This window comes from Polistes canadensis, unplaced genomic scaffold (assembly GCF_001313835.1).
Source record: "Polistes canadensis isolate GaletaPanama2010 unplaced genomic scaffold, ASM131383v1 scaffold_12, whole genome shotgun sequence".
In the NCBI taxonomy this organism is placed as follows: domain Eukaryota; kingdom Metazoa; phylum Arthropoda; class Insecta; order Hymenoptera; family Vespidae; genus Polistes; species Polistes canadensis.
In genome coordinates, this window is record NW_014569559.1 from 1,249,887 (window position 1) to 1,258,468 (window position 8,582).

Below are 8,582 nucleotides of genomic sequence, written 5' to 3' on the forward strand. Positions count from 1 at the left end.
TTTTTTTTTTTGAGGAAAATAATTTGTATAAGGTAATAGAGTTACGCATTCGTGTGTGTGTGTGTGTGTTCCATTTGTATGTGTTTACAATTAATTAATTTTATTTCAACGACAATTATTATCTTTCTTTCTTTTTCATTATTTCGATCATAGTTATTAAAGATGATACATTACGACTTATATCGTTTGTATATAGAAAATAAATTGTAAACTGTTAAAATATATTAAATATTTCTTCGGTTAAAGAGAGAAAGAGAGAGAAAAAAGCAAAAAAAAAGAAGTATTACCGTTAAGAAGAGACTCCCTCTCGAGAATTTAGTTACAAGGGGAACGCAACCTCGAAGGATTTTTCGTGTGAACGATATTCGTAAATTGGGATACGTCCGTAGTAAAAAAGGAAGAAAAAAGAAAAAAAAATGTGAAAAGAAGAGAAAAGAAAAAGATAAATGGAAGAAGGAAAAAGAGAATAAAGGAAGAAGAAAATCCAAGGACAAATTAGACCAGAGAAAAATTTCTATTCGAAATCGTAAGATTGATTTTTTTTTCTTCATCCTCTTCTTCTTCATCTTCTTTTTCGTCATCGTCGTCTTCTTCTGGTTGAATTTATATGATGATCGATAATCGTAAATTCATTGAAATTCCTTAACAGCCACTTTGATCTGACACTTCTTCTCAAGTGGTTAGTTAGTTACACACTCCTCATCTCTAAGCTACTTTTTCTCAAGACCTTCTATTTCTATGAAGATGTGTAGTTTTTTTAGAAATACGTCTGGCAATATTTCGACACTAAAAAAAACTCTAAGGAGAGAAGAGGAGACCCTTTTCCAGATATCTATAATGTTTTAGATATGCTTACACCTACCTAAACTAATTCTTGGCTTTCCCAGTTCTCTCATCTCAAGGGCAGATGTCGAATAATCGCGGGAATCGAATTACGAACGCGAGTAGGGTGGAGTAGTACTAGTAGTTTCTCTTTCTTTTTTTTTTCTTTTTTTTTTTTACTACCCCATCATCTCTTTCTCTATTTTTCTATCTTCCCTTGACTGACTTTTTATTCTTTTTATTCTTTAACATATACAAAGATTAAAATTTCTTTTTTTTTGTTCCTTCCATATGCGTTTAAAATTAATTTTTATGCATATTATTATAAAAAATATCAAGAAAAAATGCTTTTTTCATCAAGGACTTTTGCAAAAGATGCAAAGAAATGATATGAACATTTTTTTTCAGTTTTGTTAAATAATCCTCCGCCGAGTCATCATTTGTCGGGTGGCCTTCGGACCAAAAAGAAGAAGAAGAAGAAAAGAAAAAAAGGGAAAATGAAGGAAAAAATGTTTTCCAGTCAAATCGTTTCTCACACCCTCTATTACAAACACACGCGAACATATAAATACATACATACATAGATATATAAATATCATCACATGCACACGAGTTCGCGTATACTCGTCACACAGAAGAAAAATATTTCGACATTTTTTCTTCAATGATTCAAGCCAAACCTCTTTTTTCGAACACTTCTACCAACTCTCTTAGACGTTTACAGATAAAATAGTCAATATTATCTTAACAGTTTCTTTCTCTTTTCATTCTTTTTTTTTTTTTCTTTTTTCTCTCCTAGACTCCAAAATAAATCATTCGCCGTATTATATCTCGCAAAAATCAAATTTGTCGAGTTACCAAAGTTATCTTCTGTTTATAAGACTATTTCCTCTTCTATTAAACACACACACACATATATTCAATGTATACATGCATATACATATTAAAAATGTTCTCTTCTTTACATGAAAATGAACCCAAAATGGGTTCTCTCTCTCTCTCTTGTATTTTCATTAAATTTGAAAATATTCTAACGAAAAAAATACAAATAATTATAAAACGTATAACTCAAACCCGAGCCCTTTCTCCCTACCACCACCCCACCCTACCTTTACTATAATCATTGAATTAAAATTCCTGATCGTGATTATTTTCATGGAACAATCATTTCATGAAACTCGTTCAAAAACATGCGCTAAGCTCACTTAAATATCTCGATATTACATTTCACATATACGAGAAGGGGAAAAGAGAGGAAAGATCGGGGTGAAGTGAGGTGGTGGGGCTCGGGGTGGTGGGGTTTGAGGGTAGTGGGAGAAGTGGAACCAGAAATATATACTGCGAGATAGATTCACCGATAGTTAGATGCAGATTGTAAATGGTAATTGGTTTTCGTTAATTATTTCACCAGCCACGCGCTTCTACCAAAAGCGTTTTATCTCTCTCTCTCTCTCTTTCTCTCTCGTACTATACGTTCAACGACAAAATGGAAAATAAACGTTTAACAGATGCTGCAACAACCTGGATAAAATATTTGTCACATAATTCCATTGTCCACCGTTGCTTGTTCTTTTTTTTTTTTTTTTGTTTTCTATTTTATACGCATGCACACGTGTATTTTATATAAAATGTTCACAAGGCAAAGGTCGTTAACGTTCCTTTCATTTATTCAATTTTACGATTTTATCGAAAAAATCGTTGGCGGCTCGTTACTTTTTACGTATTTTTATATTTATACGCGTTATTTAGGATAGATAAATTTTTTAAATAACATTCTAATGGAGAAATATTTAGAAAAATATTTTTTAATCCCTTTGAAGATCGAAGATTTGTTTTCCCTCTCTCTCTCTCTCTCTCTCTCTCTTTTATTTTGAGCAACCGAATATTTTAGGTTTTATTTCTTTTTTTTTTTTATTTTATTAGTTTTTCCTTTTGTGTTATTTATTACAGGCTGTGTACACAAAAAAAAAGAAAAAGAAAACAAAAAATAGGAGAAATTTGAAAGAATAATGTTGCAGTTTGTTACCGTGTTATTTTTCCAATGAAATGTTACGTCTCTGTGTTGCAATATATTCTATCATTTAGAGGATCGTATTTATAGCTACTGTAAAAAAAGAAAGAAAAAAAAAAAATATACCAGCTACCTGTTTTTTCAGGGATGCATTGTATGTTTTTTTTTTCGTGCAACAACGCAATAAGAAGGGCAAATTATTGTTCTGTTTTTATTACACGTTTCGAAAAATATCTGTTATAAATTATATTTACAATGTATTCTCGACAATTTTTTGATCTTTATTTTGTATAAGAATAATAAAAAAAAAAAAATGTTCGTTGCTTCGTCATCGAAGAAAATATATAAAATTTGAAAAATTATTTACAATAAGATAAGATACTATGTTAAAATTGAGAGAACTGAATAAAGACATCTAATAAAGATTTTATGGATGTCATTAAAACTTTATGCTATGGATTCTCATTTACGAAAACAACTTTCATTCATTCAGTGCAGAAAAGAGAAATACACGGAAAATTACTATTGTGACTTTCTCTCCAAACAATTGCCACTTAAAAATTTATACTTAATTTCTACTATTATGTAATAAATATTTATCGTGAAAAATAAATAAGAGAAAATTCTTGACAAATTTCAAATAGAAAGCTTCCCCTAAAAATGAAATTAAAAAAAAAAAAAAAAAAACAGAATAATCTTGAGATAATTGTTGAAAAAAAAAACTAAAAAACAAATATATTAAACGATAAACTTAAAAATCATACCGCATTAATGCAAATAAATAATTTCGTTTGTTTTTAATTGTGGAATCGAAAACACACATCCATAGACACGAATTTAACCGTGACCCTGTTTGATATATAAAAATTCTATATTTTTTATTCGACACTTTTTAACCAAACCAAGATCCAGATAGAAAGATGTTCAATTACTATACCGTGACAATATTTCTGTAAGCTGTTTGTTTTGTAGTCCTCTTTTAAAAATGCTATCGTCTGCTTAGTCTCAGCGACGGAACAGACGCCCACGTTGTTGTTGCTTCTGCTTTCTTCCTATGGGGGTTTATCATGTGCCTACTTCGAATAATTTTTATGTTACTAAGAAATAAATCACTTCTCGCAAAACTCACACACACATACACATATAAACATTTAATATTTAAACATTTATAAATTAATTTCAATATTTCTTTTAACTTATTTCTTAACCCACCCTTCTCGATACGATATACATTTTTCTTTCACTTTGTTTAAAATTTAACTTCCCCCATTTGTCGTCGTTGTCCTCGTAATCATCTCATTGAAATATAATTTCACATCATTTAGTTTTTTTTTTTTAATATTCTTTTATATAAACGCATTCGAATTGATGACTCAATATAATATTTATATTGCTAACTTATCAATCTAATAATAATAATAAACACAAACTATTCCAAGTGAGATATATATATATATATATATATATCACACGGTCAAGTGAGAAGTCGATAAATTCGAAAGATTCTCGAACGTTTCACACCGAAGTAGCAACCAATTAAGAAGTTTGCTTTTTCTCTTCGAAAATACAAAAAAAAAATATATATATATATACACACACATAGATATATCACTCTGCCACTCGAGGTGAGAAAAATTTGAAAGATATAATCGTACGAAATATTTCTAAACAAGATACAACCGTAAATGTATCATCTTGTAAAAAAAAACCAAGGAAAATGAAAGAAAAAGAAATTTATTTCAATGAAAAGGAAAAAAAGTAATAAAAAAATGATCGTTCATATTTTATAATTGTTATTTAATAATAATAAGGTAAAAAATGTGATATTAATTTTTCTTGTTTGTTAATTCTTTATAATAATAATTTTTAAACGTCCTACCGTTTGTTATCAAAAATTTCAACGAATTTGCAATAGAAGAGATTCATAATACAGCTAACCAAATCTAAACCACACCCTCATGATTAATCGGTTTGCTGACTGTTAAACCGATACGCGTTATCATACTTTATCGAATATTTGTCGATTCAGAGGTTACACTCACTTTCCTGCTACCGTGTCGATCAAATCAATCTATTCCATGTAAAAGTTGATTCTTCTTTGAAAACCCTTATATTATTATTTCTCGAAATCATTTAGACATTATTTTTTTCTTCTTTTTTTTTTCTTTTCATTAAATTGATATCATTGTTGGATCAATGTTCGATAAGAGTATAATAAATTCTCGCACGTTCTTTGTATCTTAAATTACGATTGATATAAATTGCAATACCGTTGGCTAGCAACAACGACAACTATGATCATGATGATGATGATGATGATGATGATGATGATTGAATTAACTGTAACCTAAATAATTATTTAAATAATAATATCGATAGTATATACAATAATAAACGATAAACACATAACAGGAAGTTCATTTGTTACCGAACACTATCTATCAATCGTGTTATCATAATCCTTACGATCATTTGAGCTACCAAATGAAATAAAAAAAAAGGAAAAAAAAAAAAGAAATCAAACCGTTCTGTCCTTCCGATATTTCCAATGTGAATGAACAACAGGATTAAATATGAATGAGAGATCTAAAAAATAAGACACGTGGTATGCATGCGCCGCGCGTATAAATACAAATTAATTGGGAAAACAATGAAATATTTGTTTTTCACAAAATTCATTTCGTTTATTCCATGCCAAACGGGAGAAAAATTTGTTCTTCGAACAATTAAAAATCTTTGACAACGAATTGTTATATGACATTGTTTTAAAAATACTATGAAAAAATATTGTAAAACAACATCCGTTGGAATATTAACGTTTCGAGTGCAGTTTAACATCATACATACATACACTTATATAAATAAATAAAAAAAGGAAAACAAACAAAGAGAATGAAAGGTATTGTAGCAAGAGATCGAATCGTAATAAAAGGATCGATCGATCATCGATCAAGCAAGATAGAAGGATATTATAATAATAAAAAGAACAATCTAAAAGAATGAAAAATCTATTAAAATAAAAATAGAAAACACAAACGGTACCGCGGTTATGGGAATAATAATATCCTCCGAGAGAGAAAGAGAAAGAGAGAGAGAGAGAGAGAGAGAGAGAGAGAAGGTATACACTAACAATAAGATCGCGAATGAAAAACGGCAGTATCGTATCGTAACCATATCGTAACCATATCGTAACCGTATCGTATCGTATCGTATCGAGTAAAAGTAAAATAAAAATCAAAATAAAAAGAAAAAGAAAAAGAAATAAAGAGAGGATAAATAGATCGGCTTTTTCCGTCGTCTGTTTCTCGATACGTTACGGGCGTGTTCTTGCATACATATATACAAACATACATATATACATACACGCACGTATGCACGCATGGGATGCATACAACTATGATTCGATAAGCACGAAACACGCATAATACATACACATAGGATAAATAGAGGCCACGAGCATGTACACCACACATATGAGAGATTTACTTACACGACTATATACTCGTACGACACCTTCGTCGGCACGTTTCACGATTTTATGCCAGTGACAGGGAGGTGGGTTGAATGGGTGGGGACGTGCTGAGGTACGCGAGGGACACATCAAAGGTGCCGCTATCGGCGCAAAGCCGCTTTAACGCTCGTACACCGTTTATGTGTACACACCCCCTCCCACCCTTCTCCGTATTCTCCTCATCTCCTCTTCCTCATCCTCATCGTCATCCTCATCCTCATCCTCATCCTCATCCTCGTCGCATAGTCGTGTGTCATATCCTCGACGTACGCCACACGACTACTATTACTACTACTACTACTATCTATGGCGAGAATTGTACTCACTCTCTCTCTCTCTCTCTTTCTTTCTATCTTTCTTTCTTTTCCTTTTTTTCTTTCCCTTTGAAAAAACCACCAAGCTTTCGTGATATATCGTCCCGCCGGATATTGGAGCGCATAAATATTCCTCTCCTGCGTGGGAGTTAGTTTTTTATTTTTTACCATGCATACCGACAAAGTACTATAAGTTCGAGGTTTGAAGAAATATATATATATATATATTATAAGTCAGAAAATTTTTTATTCTATATTATATACCATCATACTTGGTTTTTCTTTTTTCTTTTTTTCTGTCGAATTATAGAAAAATAATTCATCTATATTATAAATATTAGCGAGATAATTAACGAACAAAGTTATTGAGAAAATGATTATCGTCGATTAACGATAAAAAAAGATTATGGTGTTAGATGATATATATATATATATATATATATAAAAGTATACAAAGTTAATAATATATGTATAATACGTTGTTTGTAATGTAATAATATACTCGACTGTTTGATTATGTTTTTAATATGAGAAGTCAAAAGAAAAAATGGACGACGATCTGTCTGTCTGTTTGTCTGTCTGTCTATCTATCTGTATCTCGTCGTTCAACGAAGAGAGGAAACGTATTTTAAATATTTGCTTTTTATACTAACAAAGTAATATAAATGAATATTATTATTCGATGATGTGATTATAAATTCGATTAAAAAACTTTCTCTTCCTAGTCATATGTAATTTTTGTTCTTCTAATAAATAACTGTCCGATATATATATATATATATATATATATACGGATAAATGAATTATTTTATATAAAAGCTTACCTTACGTAAAAATCATCTTCCTATAACGGCACGCTTACGGTACAAGTTGTGTCCCTCAAAACTCCGTTTCTCTAAACTTTCAATGGTCGCACGCCAAGAACCTAATAATATAAAGCAAATAAAATTAAATAATATTGAAAACAAGAATTATATTGTTATAAAATGTTCTAACAATGATCCTTTATCACGAAAACAATTAAATTCTTTCTAACATATTCCTACAGGATTTCTATTTTCGATTTCTATTTCGATTCTTAGATTTTCGTAATTTTTCAAACATATAACATTGTCTGCCGGCAATAAACCGTGACAATGAAGCATGTTAACTCAGTAGTCAGCTAGAAATTCTATTGAGAGCATGAAAACGGTAGAAGAAAGAGTAAAAAAGATAGACAAATAAAAAAAAGAGGCCCCATAGAAGAAAAAAAAAAAAAAAGGAAGAAGAAGAAGAAAATAATAGAAGCCATTTACAAGCCAAGGGAAGAAACGGAATAAAAAAGAAAAAAGCCTGTATCAGAAGTCCTTCATTATGGAAGACCATAAAATTCTTACTTTGATGCACTAGAGTCGCGTGGCCCCAATGGTATACTGTTACATAATCTTTTTTCTCTTCTTTTTCTTCTGCTTTCTATTCTGTCTGCACTAAATTCATCAAAAATCAGAGTATTTCCACAACTCAGAAATTGCTTTCCTTTTTTTTTCTTTTTTACATTTCTATTATTTCGATTGGATTGCAATCTCACGTATTAACATCATGTTCTTACTCTCTCTCTCTCTCTCTCTTTCTCACAGTCAATGGTTTCTAAAATATTAGAAAATGTATTTCCTTGAGTTTTTTTATCGGTTCTTACCGTCTTTCCTTTCTTTCCCCTTTTCTTCCCTTTTTCCCCTTTTTCTTCCTTCTTCCTTCTTTTATCCTTTTATTCATTTTACGGCAGCATCACGTTTTTTCTTGTATAACCTTTTCTTTTTTTTTTTCCCCTTTTTATTCTTTTTTTTTTTTTTTTTTTGGAATGTCAGAGTGCACTTTTTTACACGGAACTAAATTTGTTACGCGTGTGTGTATTTTACATATTGTTCTCTTACGGTAGTTTCATCAT

The 8,582-nt window shown here is 30.4% G+C and overlaps 1 protein-coding gene across 2 annotated transcripts in view; it reads right to left on the minus strand.

The window, feature by feature from the left end:
- LOC106793302 (protein odd-skipped) overlaps positions 1 to 8,314 on the minus strand; it is a 14,225-nt gene extending 5,911 nt beyond the window's left edge. Inside the window, exons 1-3 of one of the 2 annotated variants that reach the window (XR_001382401.1) lie at positions 8,035 to 8,314; positions 7,483 to 7,583; positions 6,556 to 6,796 (exon numbers count right to left, since the gene is read on the minus strand). The gene's annotated coding sequence lies outside the window, so the exon portion shown is untranslated. Of the gene's footprint in view, positions 1 to 6,555; positions 6,797 to 7,482; positions 7,584 to 8,034 lie in introns of those variants that run through there. The other variant, XR_001382402.1, reaches the window with a different exon arrangement.
- Between the last annotated feature and the right edge of the window lie 268 nt (positions 8,315 to 8,582).